Below are 22,071 nucleotides of genomic sequence, written 5' to 3'. Positions count from 1 at the left end.
CACGGCCTCTTGGGGCTTATTGCTTAATTCAAGACTACTTAAAATGTAGGCTACAGCTAGCTATGTAGGCTACAGTCACCAAATCTTCAGCTTTTAATTCTATTCCACTTAGTATTGCTAGTTTATGTACGCTTAGTATAGTTGGACCACATTTAAATTTAAGATTCCTATATTTTTATTGTATGCACCGAATACATATCTTTCTGATTCTTTCTGAGCTCTTTTAAGTGACAAAGACTCAGCTCATTGCATATAACTGTAGCGAACCAGCCGTCTTCGACCGTTTCTTTGCAATGCTTTTGGCATGGCCAACGGCTGTGTGCCGCCACATCCCTGCCTTGCACTGAGCAGGGTCCTCAGGTTTTAAAGCGTGTTCGCGCGTCTGTTGCTTAGTAATGAACCGAGACTGTTTAACACAGGGGGAAACGATACGTGTTGGTTGAAATGCGTGTCGCTTGAGAACCTTGTTCAATGAGTTTATTATTTTAGATGTGTTTTGAGAAGACTACAATAAAATATACAGATAAAACAATTTAAAAAAAGAAATATAAAAATTATCTCATCAACCAAACATTTCGCGACCCCCCTGCAGTACCTCTGCGGACCACCTGGGGGTCGCAGACCCCTGTTGAAGACCTTTGATATACAATTATAATAATAAAATGGATAATCGGACACTTCATGTGTTAACAATATTTGGATCATATTTTCAAATGTGGGCCCCTTAGACAAACACACTGATATGTTTGAAGACAACTGTGCCACATTTGTGGCATCATACAGTGAGGAAAACAAAAATTTGATCCCCTGCTGAATTTGTACGTTTGCCCACTGACAAAGAAATGATCAGTCTATAATTTTAAACAATTATTATTATCAATTGATTTGTAGTTAAATAATTTGACCCCCTCTCAATCAGAAAGATTTCTGGTTCCCCAGTGTTCTTTATTGTACAAACTGAGATCAGGAGCGCTCCCTTTAAGAATGTGCTCCTAATCTCAGTTTGTTACCTGTATAAAAGACACCTGTCCACATAAGTAATCAATCAATCCGATTCCAAACTCTCCACCATGGCCAAGACAAAAAAGCTGTCCAAGAATGTCAGGGACAATATTGTAGACCTACACAAGGCTGGTTGATGTAATTATTCACAAATGGAAGAAACACAAAAGAACTGAACTCCCTCAATCTGGGGATCCATGTAAGATTGCACCTCGTGGAGTTGATCAACAGAACGGTTGTCACAGAACTCCATGGGAGGATCTTTACAGTGATCTCAAGGCAGCTGGTCACCAAGAAAACAATTGGTAACACACTACGCCGTGAAGGACTGAAATCCTGCAGGTCCCCCTGCTCAAGAAAGCACATGTGTAGTCCCGTCTGAAGTTTGCCAATGAACATCTGAATGATTAAGAGGAGAACTGGGTGAAAGTGTTGTGGTCAGATGAGACCGAAATCAAGCTCTTTGGCATCAACTCAACTCACCATGTTTGGAGGAGGAATGCTGCCTATAATGACCCCAAGAACACCATCCCCCCTGTCACCTGTCGAGGGAGGTCAAGGTGTAAGTTGACAAACGTCATCCTCTAAACCTTGATGACATGGAGAATATCTGTAAAGAGGAGTGGGACAAAATCCCTCCTGAGATGTGTGCAAACCGGGTGGCCAATTACAAGAAATGTCTGAGCTCTGTGATTGCCAACAACGGTTTTGCCACCAAGTACTAAGTCATGTTTTGCAGAGGGGTCAAATAATTAATCCACCCATTAAAAGGCAAATAAATTCATAAGAATTTTGATATGCGTTTTTCTGGATTTGTTTGTTGTTATTCTGTCACTCACTGTTCAAATAAACCTACCATTAAAATGATAGACAGATACTTTCTTTGTCAGCGGGCAAATGTACAAAATCAACAGGGTATCAGGTACTTACATTTAGCAGACACTCATATCCAGAGCAACTTACAGTAAGTACAGGGACATTCTCCCAGAGGCAAGTAGGGTAAAGTGCCTTGCCCAAGGACAAAACATCAATTGGCTGTCCGGGTATTGAACCAACAACCTTCTCATTAATAGCCCAACTCCCTAACCGCTCAGCTATCTGACCCCCGAAAACTTTTTTCCCATGTGGCCCACTTTTGGCTAACACCCAGATTAGCCTTCGTCAACTGTGCCACATCTTCACCAAAGGTGGCCAACATTTGATTTTTGATATTTGGGCCACATTTGCTGTTTACATGTGGGCCACTTTAGGCTCACGTGCATTTTGTCCAAGCCAGAAAAAAGCCAGCAGTGCCGTATGATCGCCTAAAGTGGCCCACATCCGTATGCTCTCTGGGGAGCAATAAAAAAAGGAAAGTCTCAAAAACGCATGATGTATGCGTTGTATGAACAGCCACAGAAACATGTTATGATACTTAAAACATCGAGAAAACCATTCAGACAGAAGTTATATGCCAAACTTTGTAAATGCATTGAAAACGCTATTCAGGAGCTGAAAAGCACTTTAGAGCAGTAAAGAAAAGGAAAGTCTCAAAAACGCAATCTAATGGCTAAACATCTTCACAAAACCCCTTTCCCATGTATTAAAAGCCACAGAAACATGTTATAACACTTAAAACATCGAGAAAACCATTCAGACAGAAGTTACATGCCAAACTTTGTAAATGCATTGAAAACGCTATTCAGGAGCTGAAAAGCACTTTAGAGCAATACAAAAAGGAAAGTCTCAAAAACGCAATCTAATGGCTAAACATCTTCAAAAAACACCTGTACTATTTACAAACAGCCACAGAAACATGTTAAGACACTTAAAACATCGAGAAAACCATTCAGACAGAAGTTACATGCCAAACTCTGCCAATGCATTGAAAACGCTATTCAGGAGCTGAAAAGCACTTTAGAGCAATACAAAAAGGAAAGTCTCAAAAACGCAATCTAATGGCTAAACATCTTCACAAAACCCCTGTACTATGTACGAACAGCCACAGAAACATGTTATGACACTTAAAACATCAAGAAAACCATTCAGACAGAAGTTACATGCCAAACTTTGTAAATGCACTGAAAACGCTATTCAGGAGCTGAAAAGCACTTTAGAGCAATACAAAAAGGATTGTCTCAAAAACGCAATCTAATGGCTAAACATCTTCAAAAAACACCTGTACTATGTACAAACAGCCACAGAAACATGTTAAGACACTTAAAACATGGAGAAAACCATTCAGACAGAAGTTACATGCCAAACTTTGTAAATGCATTGAAAACGCTATTCAGGAGCTGAAAGGCACTTTAGAGCAATACAAAAAGGAAAGTCTCAAAAACGCAATCTAATGGCTAAACATCTTCACAAAACCCCTTTCCCATGTACGAACAGCCACAGAAACATGTTATGACACTTGAAACATCGAAAAAGCCATTCATACAGAAGTACATGCCAAACTTTGTAAATGCATTGAAAACGCTATTCAGGAGCTGAAAAGCACTTTAGAGCAGTAAAGAAAAGGAAAGTCTCAAAAACGCAATCTAATGGCTAAACATCTTCACAAAACCCCTTTCCCATGTATTAAAAGCCACAGAAACATGTTATAACACTTAAAACATCGAGAAAACCATTCAGACAGAAGTTACATGCCAAACTTTGTAAATGCATTGAAAACGCTATTCAGGAGCTGAAAAGCACTTTAGAGCAATACAAAAAGGAAAGTCTCAAAAACGCAATCTAATGGCTAAACATCTTCAAAAAACACCTGTACTATTTACAAACAGCCACAGAAACATGTTAAGACACTTAAAACATCGAGAAAACCATTCAGACAGAAGTTACATGCCAAACTCTGCCAATGCATTGAAAACGCTATTCAGGAGCTGAAAAGCACTTTAGAGCAATACAAAAAGGAAAGTCTCAAAAACGCAATCTAATGGCTAAACATCTTCACAAAACCCCTGTACTATGTACGAACAGCCACAGAAACATGTTATGACACTTAAAACATCAAGAAAACCATTCAGACAGAAGTTACATGCCAAACTTTGTAAATGCACTGAAAACGCTATTCAGGAGCTGAAAAGCACTTTAGAGCAATACAAAAAGGATTGTCTCAAAAACGCAATCTAATGGCTAAACATCTTCAAAAAACACCTGTACTATGTACAAACAGCCACAGAAACATGTTAAGACACTTAAAACATGGAGAAAACCATTCAGACAGAAGTTACATGCCAAACTTTGTAAATGCATTGAAAACGCTAATCAGGAGCTGAAAGGCACTTTAGAGCAATACAAAAAGGAAAGTCTCAAAAACGCAATCTAATGGCTAAACATCTTCACAAAACCCCTTTCCCATGTACGAACAGCCACAGAAACATGTTATGACACTTGAAACATCGAAAAAGCCATTCATACAGAAGTACATGCCAAACTTTGTAAATGCATTGAAAACGCTATTCAGGAGCTGAAAAGCACTTTAGAGCAATACAAAAAGGAAAGTCTCAAAAACGCAATCTAATGGCTAAACATCTTCACAAAACCCCTTTCCCCTGTACAAGCAGCCGGAGAAACATGTTATGACACTTGAAACATCGAAAAAACCATTCAGACAGAAGTTACATGCCAAACTTTGTAAATGCATTGAAAACGCTATTCAGGAGCTGAAAAGCACTTTAGAGCAATACAAAAAGGAAAGTCTCAAAAACGCAATCTAAGGGCTAAACATCTTCACAAAAACCCTTTACCATGTATAAACAGCCACAGAAACATATTATAACACAAAAAACATCGAGAAAACCATTCAGACAGAAGTTACATGCCAAACTTTGTCAATGCATTGAAAACGCTATTCAGAAGCTGAAAAGCACTTTAGAGCAATACAAAAAGGAAAGTCTCAAAAACGCAATCTAATGGCTAAACATCTTCACAAAACCCCTTTCCCATGTACGAACAGCCACAGAAACATGTTATAACACTTAAAACATCGAGAAAACCATTCAGACTGAAGTTACATGCCAAACTTTGTAAATGCATTGAAAACGCTATTCAGGAGCTGAAAAGCACTTTAGAGCAATACAAAAAGGAAAGTCTCAAAAACACAATCTAATGGCTAAACATCTTCACAAAACCCCTGTACCATGTATGAACAGCCACAGAAACATGTTATGATACTTGAAACATCGAGAAAACCATTCAGACAGAAGTTACATGCCAAACTTTGTAAATGCATTGAAAACGCTATTCAGGAGCTGAAAAGCACTTTAGAGCAATACAAAAAGGAAAGTCTCAAAAACGCCATCTAATGGCTAAACATCTTCAAAAAACACCTGTACTATGTACAAACAGCCACAGAAACATGTTAAGACACTTAAAACATCGAGAAAACCATTCAGACAGAAGTTACATGCCAAACTTTGTAAATGCATTGAAAACGCTATTCAGGAGCTGAAAGGCACTTTAGAGCAATACAAAAAGGAAAGTCTCAAAAACGCAATCTAATGGCTAAACATCTTCACAAAACCCCTTTCCCATGTACGAACAGCCACAGAAACATGTTATGACACTTGAAACATCGGAAAAACCATTCATACAGAAGTACATGCCAAACTTTGTAAATGCATTGAAAACGCTATTCAGGAGCTGAAAAGCACTTTAGAGCAATACAAAAAGGAAAGTCTCAAAAACGCAATCTAATGGCTAAACATCTTCACAAAACCCCTGTACTATGTACGAACAGCCACAGAAACATGTTATGACACTTAAAACATCAAGAAAACCATTCAGACAGAAGTTACATGCCAAACTTTGTAAATGCACTGAAAACGCTATTCAGGAGCTGAAAAGCACTTTAGAGCAATACAAAAAGGATTGTCTCAAAAACGCAATCTAATGGCTAAACATCTTCAAAAAACACCTGTACTATGTACAAACAGCCACAGAAACATGTTAAGACACTTAAAACATGGAGAAAACCATTCAGACAGAAGTTACATGCCAAACTTTGTAAATGCATTGAAAACGCTAATCAGGAGCTGAAAGGCACTTTAGAGCAATACAAAAAGGAAAGTCTCAAAAACGCAATCTAATGGCTAAACATCTTCAAAAAACACCTGTACTATGTACAAACAGCCACAGAAACACGTTAAGACACTTAAAACATCGAGAAAACCATTCAGACAGAAGTTACATGCCAAACTTTGTAAATGCATTGAAAACGCTATTCAGGAGCTGAAAGGCACTTTAGAGCAATACAAAAAGGAAAGTCTCAAAAACGCAATCTAATGGCTAAACATCTTCACAAAACCCCTTTCCCATGTACGAACAGCCACAGAAACATGTTATGACACTTGAAACATCGAAAAAGCCATTCATACAGAAGTACATGCCAAACTTTGTAAATGCATTGAAAACGCTATTCAGGAGCTGAAAAGCACTTTAGAGCAATACAAAAAGGAAAGTCTCAAAAACGCAATCTAATGGCTAAACATCTTCACAAAACCCCTTTCCCCTGTACAAGCAGCCGGAGAAACATGTTATGACACTTGAAACATCGAAAAAACCATTCAGACAGAAGTTACATGCCAAACTTTGTAAATGCATTGAAAACGCTATTCAGGAGCTGAAAAGCACTTTAGAGCAATACAAAAAGGAAAGTCTCAAAACGCAATCTAATGGCTAAACATCTTCACAAAACCCCTTTCCCCTGTACAAGCAGCCGGAGAAACATGTTATGACACTTGAAACATCGAAAAAACCATTCAGACAGAAGTTACATGCCAAACTTTGTAAATGCATTGAAAACGCTATTCAGGAGCTGAAAAGCACTTTAGAGCAATACAAAAAGGAAAGTCTCAAAAACGCAATCTAAGGGCTAAACATCTTCACAAAAACCCTTTACCATGTATAAACAGCCACAGAAACATATTATAACACAAAAAACATCGAGAAAACCATTCAGACAGAAGTTACATGCCAAACTTTGTCAATGCATTGAAAACGCTATTCAGAAGCTGAAAAGCACTTTAGAGCAATACAAAAAGGAAAGTCTCAAAAACGCAATCTAATGGCTAAACATCTTCACAAAACCCCTTTCCAATGTATTAGCAGCCGGAGAAACATGTTATAACACTTAAAACATCGAGAAAACCATTCAGACAGAAGTTACATGCCAAACTTTGTAAATGCATTGAAAACGCTATTCAGGAGCTGAAAAGCACTTTAGAGCAATACAAAAAGGAAAGTCTCAAAAACGCAATCTAAGGGCTAAACATCTTCAAAAAACACCTGTACTATTTAAAAAACAGCCACAGAAACATGTTAAGACACTTAAAACATCGAGAAAACCATTCAGACAGAAGTTACATGCCAAACTTTGTAAATGCATTGAAAACGCTATTCAGGAGCTGAAAGGCACTTTAGAGCAATACGAAAAGGAAAGTCTCAAAAACGCAATCTAATGGCTAAACATCTTCACAAAACCCCTTTCCCATGTACGAACAGCCACAGAAACATGTTATGACACTTGAAACATCGGAAAAACCATTCATACAGAAGTACATGCCAAACTTTGTAAATGCATTGAAAACGCTATTCAGGAGCTGAAAAGCACTTTAGAGCAATACAAAAAGGAAAGTCTCAAAAACGCAATCTAATGGCTAAACATCTTCACAAAACCCCTTTCCAATGTATTAACAGCCACAGAAACATGTTATGACACTTAAAACATCGAGAAAACCATTCAGACAGAAGTTACATGCCAAACCTTGTAAATGCATTGAAAACCCTATTCAGGAGCTGAAAAGCACTTTAGAGCAATACAAAAAAGAAAGTCTCAAAAATGCAATCTAATGGCTAAACATCTTCACAAAAACACCTGTACTATGTACAAACAGCTACAGAAACATATTATAACACTAAAAACATCGAGAAAACCATTCAGACAGAAGTTACATGCCAAACTTTGTAAATGCATTGAAAACGCTAATCAGGAGCTGAAAGGCACTTTAGAGCAATACAAAAAGGAAAGTCTCAAAAACGCAATCTAATGGCTAAACATCTTCAAAAAACACCTGTACTATGTACAAACAGCCACAGAAACATGTTATGACACTTAAAACATCGAGAAAACCATTCAGACAGAAGTTACATGCCAAAACGCAATCTAATGGCTAAACATCTTCAAAAAACACCTGTACTATGTACAAACAGCCACAGAAACATGTTAAGACACTTAAAACATCGAGAAAACCATTCAGACAGAAGTTACATGCCAAACTTTGTAAATGCATTGAAAACGCTTTTCAGGAGCTGAAAGGCACTTTAGAGCAATACAAAAAGGAAAGTCTCAAAAACGCAATCTAATGGCTAAACATCTTCACAAAACCCCTTTCCCATGTACGAACAGCCACAGAAACATGTTATGACACTTGAAACATCGGAAAAACCATTCATACAGAAGTACATGCCAAACTTTGTAAATGCATTGAAAACGCTATTCAGGAGCTGAAAAGCACTTTAGAGCAATACAAAAAGGAAAGTCTCAAAAACGCAATCTAATGGCTAAACATCTTCACAAAACCCCTGTACTATGTACGAACAGCCACAGAAACATGTTATGACACTTAAAACATCAAGAAAACCATTCAGACAGGAGTTACATGCCAAACTTTGTAAATGCACTGAAAACGCTATTCAGGAGCTGAAAAGCACTTTAGAGCAATACAAAAAGGATTGTCTCAAAAACGCAATCTAATGGCTAAACATCTTCAAAAAACACCTGTACTATGTACAAACAGCCACAGAAACATGTTAAGACACTTAAAACATGGAGAAAACCATTCAGACAGAAGTTACATGCCAAACTTTGTAAATGCATTGAAAACGCTAATCAGGAGCTGAAAGGCACTTTAGAGCAATACAAAAAGGATTGTCTCAAAAACGCAATCTAATGGCTAAACATCTTCACAAAACCCCTTTCCAATGTATTAACAGCCACAGAAACATGTTATGACACTTAAAACATCGAGAAAACCATTCAGACAGAAGTTACATGCCAAACCTTGTAAATGCATTGAAAACCCTATTCAGGAGCTGAAAAGCACTTTAGAGCAATACAAAAAAGAAAGTCTCAAAAATGCAATCTAATGGCTAAACATCTTCACAAAAACACCTGTACTATGTACAAACAGCTACAGAAACATATTATAACACTAAAAACATCGAGAAAACCATTCAGACAGAAGTTACATGCCAAACTTTGTAAATGCATTGAAAACGCTAATCAGGAGCTGAAAGGCACTTTAGAGCAATACAAAAAGGAAAGTCTCAAAAACGCAATCTAATGGCTAAACATCTTCAAAAAACACCTGTACTATGTACAAACAGCCACAGAAACATGTTATGACACTTAAAACATCGAGAAAACCATTCAGACAGAAGTTACATGCCAAAACGCAATCTAATGGCTAAACATCTTCAAAAAACACCTGTACTATGTACAAACAGCCACAGAAACATGTTAAGACACTTAAAACATCGAGAAAACCATTCAGACAGAAGTTACATGCCAAACTTTGTAAATGCATTGAAAACGCTTTTCAGGAGCTGAAAGGCACTTTAGAGCAATACAAAAAGGAAAGTCTCAAAAACGCAATCTCATGGCTAAACATCTTCACAAAACCCCTTTCCCATGTACGAACAGCCACAGAAACATGTTATGACACTTGAAACATCGGAAAAACCATTCATACAGAAGTACATGCCAAACTTTGTAAATGCATTGAAAACGCTATTCAGGAGCTGAAAAGCACTTTAGAGCAATACAAAAAGGAAAGTCTCAAAAACGCAATCTAATGGCTAAACATCTTCACAAAACCCCTGTACTATGTACGAACAGCCACAGAAACATGTTATGACACTTAAAACATCAAGAAAACCATTCAGACAGAAGTTACATGCCAAACTTTGTAAATGCACTGAAAACGCTATTCAGGAGCTGAAAAGCACTTTAGAGCAATACAAAAAGGAAAGTCTCAAAAACGCAATCTAAGGGCTAAACATCTTCAAAAAACACCTGTACTATTTAAAAAACAGCCACAGAAACATGTTAAGACACTTAAAACATCGAGAAAACCATTCAGACAGAAGTTACATGCCAAACTTTGTAAATGCATTGAAAACGCTATTCAGGAGCTGAAAGGCACTTTAGAGCAATACGAAAAGGAAAGTCTCAAAAACGCAATCTAATGGCTAAACATCTTCACAAAACCCCTTTCCCATGTACGAACAGCCACAGAAACATGTTATGACACTTGAAACATCGGAAAAACCATTCATACAGAAGTACATGCCAAACTTTGTAAATGCATTGAAAACGCTATTCAGGAGCTGAAAAGCACTTTAGAGCAATACAAAAAGGAAAGTCTCAAAAACGCAATCTAATGGCTAAACATCTTCACAAAACCCCTGTACTATGTACGAACAGCCACAGAAACATGTTATGACACTTAAAACATCAAGAAAACCATTCAGACAGAAGTTACATGCCAAACTTTGTAAATGCACTGAAAACGCTATTCAGGAGCTGAAAAGCACTTTAGAGCAATACAAAAAGGAAAGTCTCAAAAACGCAATCTAAGGGCTAAACATCTTCAAAAAACACCTGTACTATTTAAAAAACAGCCACAGAAACATGTTAAGACACTTAAAACATCGAGAAAACCATTCAGACAGAAGTTACATGCCAAACTTTGTAAATGCATTGAAAACGCTATTCAGGAGCTGAAAGGCACTTTAGAGCAATACGAAAAGGAAAGTCTCAAAAACGCAATCTAATGGCTAAACATCTTCACAAAACCCCTTTCCCATGTACGAACAGCCACAGAAACATGTTATGACACTTGAAACATCGGAAAAACCATTCATACAGAAGTACATGCCAAACTTTGTAAATGCATTGAAAACGCTATTCAGGAGCTGAAAAGCACTTTAGAGCAATACAAAAAGGAAAGTCTCAAAAACGCAATCTAATGGCTAAACATCTTCACAAAACCCCTTTCCAATGTATTAACAGCCACAGAAACATGTTATGACACTTAAAACATCGAGAAAACCATTCAGACAGAAGTTACATGCCAAACCTTGTAAATGCATTGAAAACCCTATTCAGGAGCTGAAAAGCACTTTAGAGCAATACAAAAAAGAAAGTCTCAAAAATGCAATCTAATGGCTAAACATCTTCACAAAAACACCTGTACTATGTACAAACAGCTACAGAAACATATTATAACACTAAAAACATCGAGAAAACCATTCAGACAGAAGTTACATGCCAAACTTTGTAAATGCATTGAAAACGCTAATCAGGAGCTGAAAGGCACTTTAGAGCAATACAAAAAGGAAAGTCTCAAAAACGCAATCTAATGGCTAAACATCTTCAAAAAACACCTGTACTATGTACAAACAGCCACAGAAACATGTTATGACACTTAAAACATCGAGAAAACCATTCAGACAGAAGTTACATGCCAAAACGCAATCTAATGGCTAAACATCTTCAAAAAACACCTGTACTATGTACAAACAGCCACAGAAACATGTTAAGACACTTAAAACATCGAGAAAACCATTCAGACAGAAGTTACATGCCAAACTTTGTAAATGCATTGAAAACGCTTTTCAGGAGCTGAAAGGCACTTTAGAGCAATACAAAAAGGAAAGTCTCAAAAACGCAATCTAATGGCTAAACATCTTCACAAAACCCCTTTCCCATGTACGAACAGCCACAGAAACATGTTATGACACTTGAAACATCGGAAAAACCATTCATACAGAAGTACATGCCAAACTTTGTAAATGCATTGAAAACGCTATTCAGGAGCTGAAAAGCACTTTAGAGCAATACAAAAAGGAAAGTCTCAAAAACGCAATCTAATGGCTAAACATCTTCACAAAACCCCTGTACTATGTACGAACAGCCACAGAAACATGTTATGACACTTAAAACATCAAGAAAACCATTCAGACAGGAGTTACATGCCAAACTTTGTAAATGCACTGAAAACGCTATTCAGGAGCTGAAAAGCACTTTAGAGCAATACAAAAAGGATTGTCTCAAAAACGCAATCTAATGGCTAAACATCTTCAAAAAACACCTGTACTATGTACAAACAGCCACAGAAACATGTTAAGACACTTAAAACATGGAGAAAACCATTCAGACAGAAGTTACATGCCAAACTTTGTAAATGCATTGAAAACGCTAATCAGGAGCTGAAAGGCACTTTAGAGCAATACAAAAAGGAAAGTCTCAAAAACGCAATCTAATGGCTAAACATCTTCACAAAACCCCTTTCCAATGTATTAACAGCCACAGAAACATGTTATGACACTTAAAACATCGAGAAAACCATTCAGACAGAAGTTACATGCCAAACCTTGTAAATGCATTGAAAACCCTATTCAGGAGCTGAAAAGCACTTTAGAGCAATACAAAAAAGAAAGTCTCAAAAATGCAATCTAATGGCTAAACATCTTCACAAAAACACCTGTACTATGTACAAACAGCTACAGAAACATATTATAACACTAAAAACATCGAGAAAACCATTCAGACAGAAGTTACATGCCAAACTTTGTAAATGCATTGAAAACGCTAATCAGGAGCTGAAAGGCACTTTAGAGCAATACAAAAAGGAAAGTCTCAAAAACGCAATCTAATGGCTAAACATCTTCAAAAAACACCTGTACTATGTACAAACAGCCACAGAAACATGTTATGACACTTAAAACATCGAGAAAACCATTCAGACAGAAGTTACATGCCAAAACGCAATCTAATGGCTAAACATCTTCAAAAAACACCTGTACTATGTACAAACAGCCACAGAAACATGTTAAGACACTTAAAACATCGAGAAAACCATTCAGACAGAAGTTACATGCCAAACTTTGTAAATGCATTGAAAACGCTTTTCAGGAGCTGAAAGGCACTTTAGAGCAATACAAAAAGGAAAGTCTCAAAAACGCAATCTAATGGCTAAACATCTTCACAAAACCCCTTTCCCATGTACGAACAGCCACAGAAACATGTTATGACACTTGAAACATCGGAAAAACCATTCATACAGAAGTACATGCCAAACTTTGTAAATGCATTGAAAACGCTATTCAGGAGCTGAAAAGCACTTTAGAGCAATACAAAAAGGATTGTCTCAAAAACGCAATCTAATGGCTAAACATCTTCACAAAACCCCTGTACTATGTACGAACAGCCACAGAAACATGTTATGACACTTAAAACATCAAGAAAACCATTCAGACAGAAGTTACATGCCAAACTTTGTAAATGCACTGAAAACGCTATTCAGGAGCTGAAAAGCACTTTAGAGCAATACAAAAAGGATTGTCTCAAAAACGCAATCTAATGGCTAAACATCTTCAAAAAACACCTGTACTATGTACAAACAGCCACAGAAACATGTTAAGACACTTAAAACATGGAGAAAACCATTCAGACAGAAGTTACATGCCAAACTTTGTAAATGCATTGAAAACGCTAATCAGGAGCTGAAAGGCACTTTAGAGCAATACAAAAAGGAAAGTCTCAAAAACGCAATCTAATGGCTAAACATCTTCAAAAAACACCTGTACTATGTACAAACAGCCACAGAAACATATTATGACACTTGAAACATCGAGAAAACCATTCAGACAGAAGTTACATGCCAAACTTTGTAAATGCATTGAAAACGCTAATCAGGAGCTGAAAGGCACTTTAGAGCAATACAAAAAGGAAAGTCTCAAAAACGCAATCTAATGGCTAAACATCTTCAAAAAACACCTGTACTATGTACAAACAGCCATAGAAACATATTATGACACTTGAAACATCGAGAAAACCATTCAGACAGAAGTTACATGCCAAACTTTGCCAATGCATTGAAAACGCTATTCAGGAGCTGAAAAGCACTTTAGAGCAATACAAAAAGGAAAGTCTCAAAAACGCAATCTAATGGCTAAACATCTTCACAAAACCCCTTTCCCATGTACGAACAGCCACAGAAACATGTTATGACACTTGAAACATCGGAAAAACCATTCATACAGAAGTACATGCCAAACTTTGTAAATGCATTGAAAACGCTATTCAGGAGCTGAAAAGCACTTTAGAGCAATACAAAAAGGAAAGTCTCAAAAACGCAATCTAATGGCTAAAAATCTTCACAAAACCCCTGTACCATGTACAAACAGCCACAGAAACATGTTATGACACTTGAAACATCGAGAAAACCATTCAGACAGAAGTTACATGCCAAATTTTGTAAATGCATTGAAAACGCTATTCAGGAGCTGAAAGGCACTTTAGAGCAATACAAAAAGGAAAGTCTCAAAAACGCAATCTAATGGCTAAACATCTTCACAAATCCCCTGTACTATGTACGAACAGCCACAGAAACATGTTATGACACTTGAAACATCGGAAAAACCATTCATACAGAAGTACATGCCAAACTTTGTAAATGCATTGAAAACGCTATTCAGGAGCTGAAAAGCACTTTAGAGCAATACAAAAAGGAAAGTCTCAAAAACGCAATCTAATGGCTAAACATCTTCACAAAACCCCTTTCCAATGTATTAACAGCCACAGAAACATGTTATGACACTTAAAACATCGAGAAAACCATTCAGACAGAAGTTACATGCCAAACCTTGTAAATGCATTGAAAACCCTATTCAGGAGCTGAAAAGCACTTTAGAGCAATACAAAAAAGAAAGTCTCAAAAATGCAATCTAATGGCTAAACATCTTCACAAAAACACCTGTACTATGTACAAACAGCTACAGAAACATATTATAACACTAAAAACATCGAGAAAACCATTCAGACAGAAGTTACATGCCAAACTTTGTAAATGCATTGAAAACGCTAATCAGGAGCTGAAAGGCACTTTAGAGCAATACAAAAAGGAAAGTCTCAAAAACGCAATCTAATGGCTAAACATCTTCAAAAAACACCTGTACTATGTACAAACAGCCACAGAAACATGTTATGACACTTAAAACATCGAGAAAACCATTCAGACAGAAGTTACATGCCAAAACGCAATCTAATGGCTAAACATCTTCAAAAAACACCTGTACTATGTACAAACAGCCACAGAAACATGTTAAGACACTTAAAACATCGAGAAAACCATTCAGACAGAAGTTACATGCCAAACTTTGTAAATGCATTGAAAACGCTTTTCAGGAGCTGAAAGGCACTTTAGAGCAATACTAAAAGGAAAGTCTCAAAAACGCAATCTAATGGCTAAACATCTTCACAAAACCCCTTTCCCATGTACGAACAGCCACAGAAACATGTTATGACACTTGAAACATCGGAAAAACCATTCATACAGAAGTACATGCCAAACTTTGTAAATGCATTGAAAACGCTATTCAGGAGCTGAAAAGCACTTTAGAGCAATACAAAAAGGAAAGTCTCAAAAACGCAATCTAATGGCTAAACATCTTCACAAAACCCCTGTACTATGTACGAACAGCCACAGAAACATGTTATGACACTTAAAACATCAAGAAAACCATTCAGACAGAAGTTACATGCCAAACTTTGTAAATGCACTGAAAACGCTATTCAGGAGCTGAAAAGCACTTTAGAGCAATACAAAAAGGATTGTCTCAAAAACGCAATCTAATGGCTAAACATCTTCAAAAAACACCTGTACTATGTACAAACAGCCACAGAAACATGTTAAGACACTTAAAACATGGAGAAAACCATTCAGACAGAAGTTACATGCCAAACTTTGTAAATGCATTGAAAACGCTAATCAGGAGCTGAAAGGCACTTTAGAGCAATACAAAAAGGAAAGTCTCAAAAACGCAATCTAATGGCTAAACATCTTCACAAAACCCCTTTCCCATGTACGAACAGCCACAGAAACATGTTATGACACTTGAAACATCGGAAAAACCATTCATACAGAAGTACATGCCAAACTTTGTAAATGCATTGAAAACGCTATTCAGGAGCTGAAAAGCACTTTAGAGCAATACAAAAAGGAAAGTCTCAAAAACGCAATCTAATGGCTAAACATCTTCACAAAACCCCTGTACTATGTACGAACAGCCACAGAAACATGTTATGACACTTAAAACATCAAGAAAACCATTCAGACAGAAGTTACATGCCAAACTTTGTAAATGCACTGAAAACGCTATTCAGGAGCTGAAAAGCACTTTAGAGCAATACAAAAAGGATTGTCTCAAAAACGCAATCTAATGGCTAAACATCTTCAAAAAACACCTGTACTATGTACAAACAGCCACAGAAACATGTTAAGACACTTAAAACATGGAGAAAACCATTCAGACAGAAGTTACATGCCAAACTTTGTAAATGCATTGAAAACGCTAATCAGGAGCTGAAAGGCACTTTAGAGCAATACAAAAAGGAAAGTCTCAAAAACGCAATCTAATGGCTAAACATCTTCAAAAAACACCTGTACTATGTACAAACAGCCACAGAAACATGTTATGACACTTAAAACATCGAGAAAACCATTCAGACAGAAGTTACATGCCAAAACGCAATCTAATGGCTAAACATCTTCAAAAAACACCTGTACTATGTACAAACAGCCACAGAAACATGTTAAGACACTTAAAACATCGAGAAAACCATTCAGACAGAAGTTACATGCCAAACTTTGTAAATGCATTGAAAACGCTTTTCAGGAGCTGAAAGGCACTTTAGAGCAATACAAAAAGGAAAGTCTCAAAAACGCAATCTAATGGCTAAACATCTTCACAAAACCCCTTTCCCATGTACGAACAGCCACAGAAACATGTTATGACACTTGAAACATCGGAAAAACCATTCATACAGAAGTACATGCCAAACTTTGTAAATGCATTGAAAACGCTATTCAGGAGCTGAAAAGCACTTTAGAGCAATACAAAAAGGAAAGTCTCAAAAACGCAATCTAATGGCTAAACATCTTCACAAAACCCCTGTACTATGTACGAACAGCCACAGAAACATGTTATGACACTTAAAACATCAAGAAAACCATTCAGACAGAAGTTACATGCCAAACTTTGTAAATGCACTGAAAACGCTATTCAGGAGCTGAAAAGCACTTTAGAGCAATACAAAAAGGATTGTCTCAAAAACGCAATCTAATGGCTAAACATCTTCAAAAAACACCTGTACTATGTACGAACAGCCACAGAAACATGTTAAGACACTTAAAACATGGAGAAAACCATTCAGACAGAAGTTACATGCCAAACTTTGTAAATGCATTGAAAACGCTAATCAGGAGCTGAAAGGCACTTTAGAGCAATACAAAAAGGAAAGTCTCAAAAACGCAATCTAATGGCTAAACATCTTCAAAAAACACCTGTACTATGTACAAACAGCCACAGAAACATATTATGACACTTGAAACATCGAGAAAACCATTCAGACAGAAGTTACATGCCAAACTTTGTAAATGCATTGAAAACGCTAATCAGGAGCTGAAAGGCACTTTAGAGCAATACAAAAAGGAAAGTCTCAAAAACGCAATCTAATGGCTAAACATCTTCAAAAAACACCTGTACTATGTACAAACAGCCATAGAAACATATTATGACACTTGAAACATCGAGAAAACCATTCAGACAGAAGTTACATGCCAAAACGCAATCTAATGGCTAAACATCTTCAAAAAACACCTGTACTATGTACAAACAGCCACAGAAACATGTTAAGACACTTAAAACATCGAGAAAACCATTCAGACAGAAGTTACATGCCAAACTTTGTAAATGCATTGAAAACGCTTTTCAGGAGCTGAAAGGCACTTTAGAGCAATACAAAAAGGAAAGTCTCAAAAACGCAATCTAATGGCTAAACATCTTCACAAAACCCCTTTCCCATGTACGAACAGCCACAGAAACATGTTATGACACTTGAAACATTGGAAAAACCATTCATACAGAAGTACATGCCAAACTTTGTAAATGCATTGAAAACGCTATTCAGGAGCTGAAAAGCACTTTAGAGCAATACAAAAAGGAAAGTCTCAAAAACGCAATCTAATGGCTAAACATCTTCACAAAACCCCTGTACTATGTACGAACAGCCACAGAAACATGTTATGACACTTAAAACATCAAGAAAACCATTCAGACAGAAGTTACATGCCAAACTTTGTAAATGCACTGAAAACGCTATTCAGGAGCTGAAAAGCACTTTAGAGCAATACAAAAAGGATTGTCTCAAAAACGCAATCTAATGGCTAAACATCTTCAAAAAACACCTGTACTATGTACAAACAGCCACAGAAACATGTTAAGACACTTAAAACATGGAGAAAACCATTCAGACAGAAGTTACATGCCAAACTTTGTAAATGCATTGAAAACGCTAATCAGGAGCTGAAAGGCACTTTAGAGCAATACAAAAAGGAAAGTCTCAAAAACGCAATCTAATGGCTAAACATCTTCAAAAAACACCTGTACTATGTACAAACAGCCACAGAAACATATTATGACACTTGAAACATCGAGAAAACCATTCAGACAGAAGTTACATGCCAAACTTTGTAAATGCATTGAAAACGCTAATCAGGAGCTGAAAGGCACTTTAGAGCAATACAAAAAGGAAAGTCTCAAAAACGCAATCTAATGGCTAAACATCTTCAAAAAACACCTGTACTATGTACAAACAGCCATAGAAACATATTATGACACTTGAAACATCGAGAAAACCATTCAGACAGAAGTTACATGCCAAACTTTGCCAATGCATTGAAAACGCTATTCAGGAGCTGAAAAGCACTTTAGAGCAATACAAAAAGGAAAGTCTCAAAAACGCAATCTAATGGCTAAACATCTTCACAAAACCCCTGTACTATGTACGAACAGCCACAGAAACATGTTATGACACTTAAAACATCAAGAAAACCATTCAGACAGAAGTTACATGCCAAACTTTGTAAATGCACTGAAAACGCTATTCAGGAGCTGAAAAGCACTTTAGAGCAATACAAAAAGGATTGTCTCAAAAACGCAATCTAATGGCTAAACATCTTCACAAAACCCCTGTACCATGTACGAACAGCCACAGAAACATGTTATGACACTTAAAACATAAAAAAAACAATTCAGACAGAAGTTAAATGCCAAACTTTGTAAATGCATTGAAAACGCTATTCAGGAGCAGAAAAGCACTTTAGAGCAATACAAAAAGGATTGTCTCAAAAACGCAATCAAATGGCTAAACATCTTCACAAAAACACCTGTACTATGTACAAACAGCCACAGAAACATGTTATGACACTTAAAACATCGAGAAAACCATTCAGACAGAAGTTACATGCCAAACTTTGCCAATGCATTGAAAACGCTATTCAGGAGCTGAAAAGCACTTTAGAGCAATACAAAAAGGAAAGTCTCAAAAACGCAATCTAATGGCTAAACATCTTCACAAAACCCCTTTCCCATGTACGAACAGCCACAGAAACATGTTATGACACTTGAAACATCGGAAAAACCATTCATACAGAAGTACATGCCAAACTTTGTAAATGCATTGAAAACGCTATTCAGGAGCTGAAAAGCACTTTAGAGCAATACAAAAAGGAAAGTCTCAAAAACGCAATCTAATGGCTAAACATCTTCACAAAACCCCTTTCCCATGTACGAACAGCCACAGAAACATGTTATGACACTTGAAACATCGGAAAAACCATTCATACAGAAGTACATGCCAAACTTTGTAAATGCATTGAAAACGCTATTCAGGAGCTGAAAAGCACTTTAGAGCAATACAAAAAGGAAAGTCTCAAAAACGCAATCTAATGGCTAAAAATCTTCACAAAACCCCTGTACCATGTACAAACAGCCACAGAAACATGTTATGACACTTGAAACATCGAGAAAACCATTCAGACAGAAGTTACATGCCAAATTTTGTAAATGCATTGAAAACGCTATTCAGGAGCTGAAAGGCACTTTAGAGCAATACAAAAAGGAAAGTCTCAAAAACGCAATCTAATGGCTAAACATCTTCACAAATCCCCTGTACTATGTACGAACAGCCACAGAAACATGTTATGACACTTAAAACATCAAGAAAACCATTCAGACAGAAGTTACATGCCAAACTTTGTAAATGCACTGAAAACGCTATTCAGGAGCTGAAAAGCACTTTAGAGCAATACAAAAAGGAAAGTCTCAAAAACGCAATCTAATGGCTAAACATCTTCACAAAACCCCTTTCCCATGTACGAACAGCCACAGAAACATGTTATGACACTTGAAACATCGAAAAAGCCATTCATACAGAAGTACATGCCAAACTTTGTAAATGCATTGAAAACGCTATTCAGGAGCTGAAAAGCACTTTAGAGCAATACAAAAAGGAAAGTCTCAAAAACGCAATCTAATGGCTAAACATCTTCACAAAACCCCTTTCCCCTGTACAAGCAGCCGGAGAAACATGTTATGACACTTGAAACATCGAAAAAACCATTCAGACAGAAGTTACATGCCAAACTTTGTAAATGCATTGAAAACGCTATTCAGGAGCTGAAAAGCACTTTAGAGCAATACAAAAAGGAAAGTCTCAAAAACGCAATCTAATGGCTAAACATCTTCACAAAACCCCTTTCCAATGTATTAGCAGCCGGAGAAACATGTTATAACACTTAAAACATCGAGAAAACCATTCAGACAGAAGTTACATGCCAAACTTTGTAAATGCATTGAAAACGCTATTCAGGAGCTGAAAAGCACTTTAGAGCAATACAAAAAGGAAAGTCTCAAAAACGCAATCTAAGGGCTAAACATCTTCAAAAAACACCTGTACTATTTAAAAAACAGCCACAGAAACATGTTAAGACACTTAAAACATCGAGAAAACCATTCAGACAGAAGTTACATGCCAAACTTTGTAAATGCATTGAAAACGCTATTCAGGAGCTGAAAGGCACTTTAGAGCAATACGAAAAGGAAAGTCTCAAAAACGCAATCTAATGGCTAAACATCTTCACAAAACCCCTTTCCCATGTACGAACAGCCACAGAAACATGTTATGACACTTGAAACATCGGAAAAACCATTCATACAGAAGTACATGCCAAACTTTGTAAATGCATTGAAAACGCTATTCAGGAGCTGAAAAGCACTTTAGAGCAATACAAAAAGGAAAGTCTCAAAAACGCAATCTAATGGCTAAACATCTTCACAAAACCCCTTTCCAATGTATTAACAGCCACAGAAACATGTTATGACACTTAAAACATCGAGAAAACCATTCAGACAGAAGTTACATGCCAAACCTTGTAAATGCATTGAAAACCCTATTCAGGAGCTGAAAAGCACTTTAGAGCAATACAAAAAAGAAAGTCTCAAAAATGCAATCTAATGGCTAAACATCTTCACAAAAACACCTGTACTATGTACAAACAGCTACAGAAACATATTATAACACTAAAAACATCGAGAAAACCATTCAGACAGAAGTTACATGCCAAACTTTGTAAATGCATTGAAAACGCTAATCAGGAGCTGAAAGGCACTTTAGAGCAATACAAAAAGGAAAGTCTCAAAAACGCAATCTAATGGCTAAACATCTTCAAAAAACACCTGTACTATGTACAAACAGCCACAGAAACATGTTATGACACTTAAAACATCGAGAAAACCATTCAGACAGAAGTTACATGCCAAAACGCAATCTAATGGCTAAACATCTTCAAAAAACACCTGTACTATGTACAAACAGCCACAGAAACATGTTAAGACACTTAAAACATCGAGAAAACCATTCAGACAGAAGTTACATGCCAAACTTTGTAAATGCATTGAAAACGCTTTTCAGGAGCTGAAAGGCACTTTAGAGCAATACAAAAAGGAAAGTCTCAAAAACGCAATCTAATGGCTAAACATCTTCACAAAACCCCTTTCCCATGTACGAACAGCCACAGAAACATGTTATGACACTTGAAACATCGGAAAAACCATTCATACAGAAGTACATGCCAAACTTTGTAAATGCATTGAAAACGCTATTCAGGAGCTGAAAAG

The sequence above is a fragment of the Hypomesus nipponensis genome, chromosome 21 (assembly GCF_054491055.1).
Source record: "Hypomesus nipponensis isolate SF chromosome 21, ASM5449105v1, whole genome shotgun sequence".
Classification (NCBI taxonomy): domain Eukaryota; kingdom Metazoa; phylum Chordata; class Actinopteri; order Osmeriformes; family Osmeridae; genus Hypomesus; species Hypomesus nipponensis.
Note: the sequence above shows the minus strand (reverse complement) of the source record.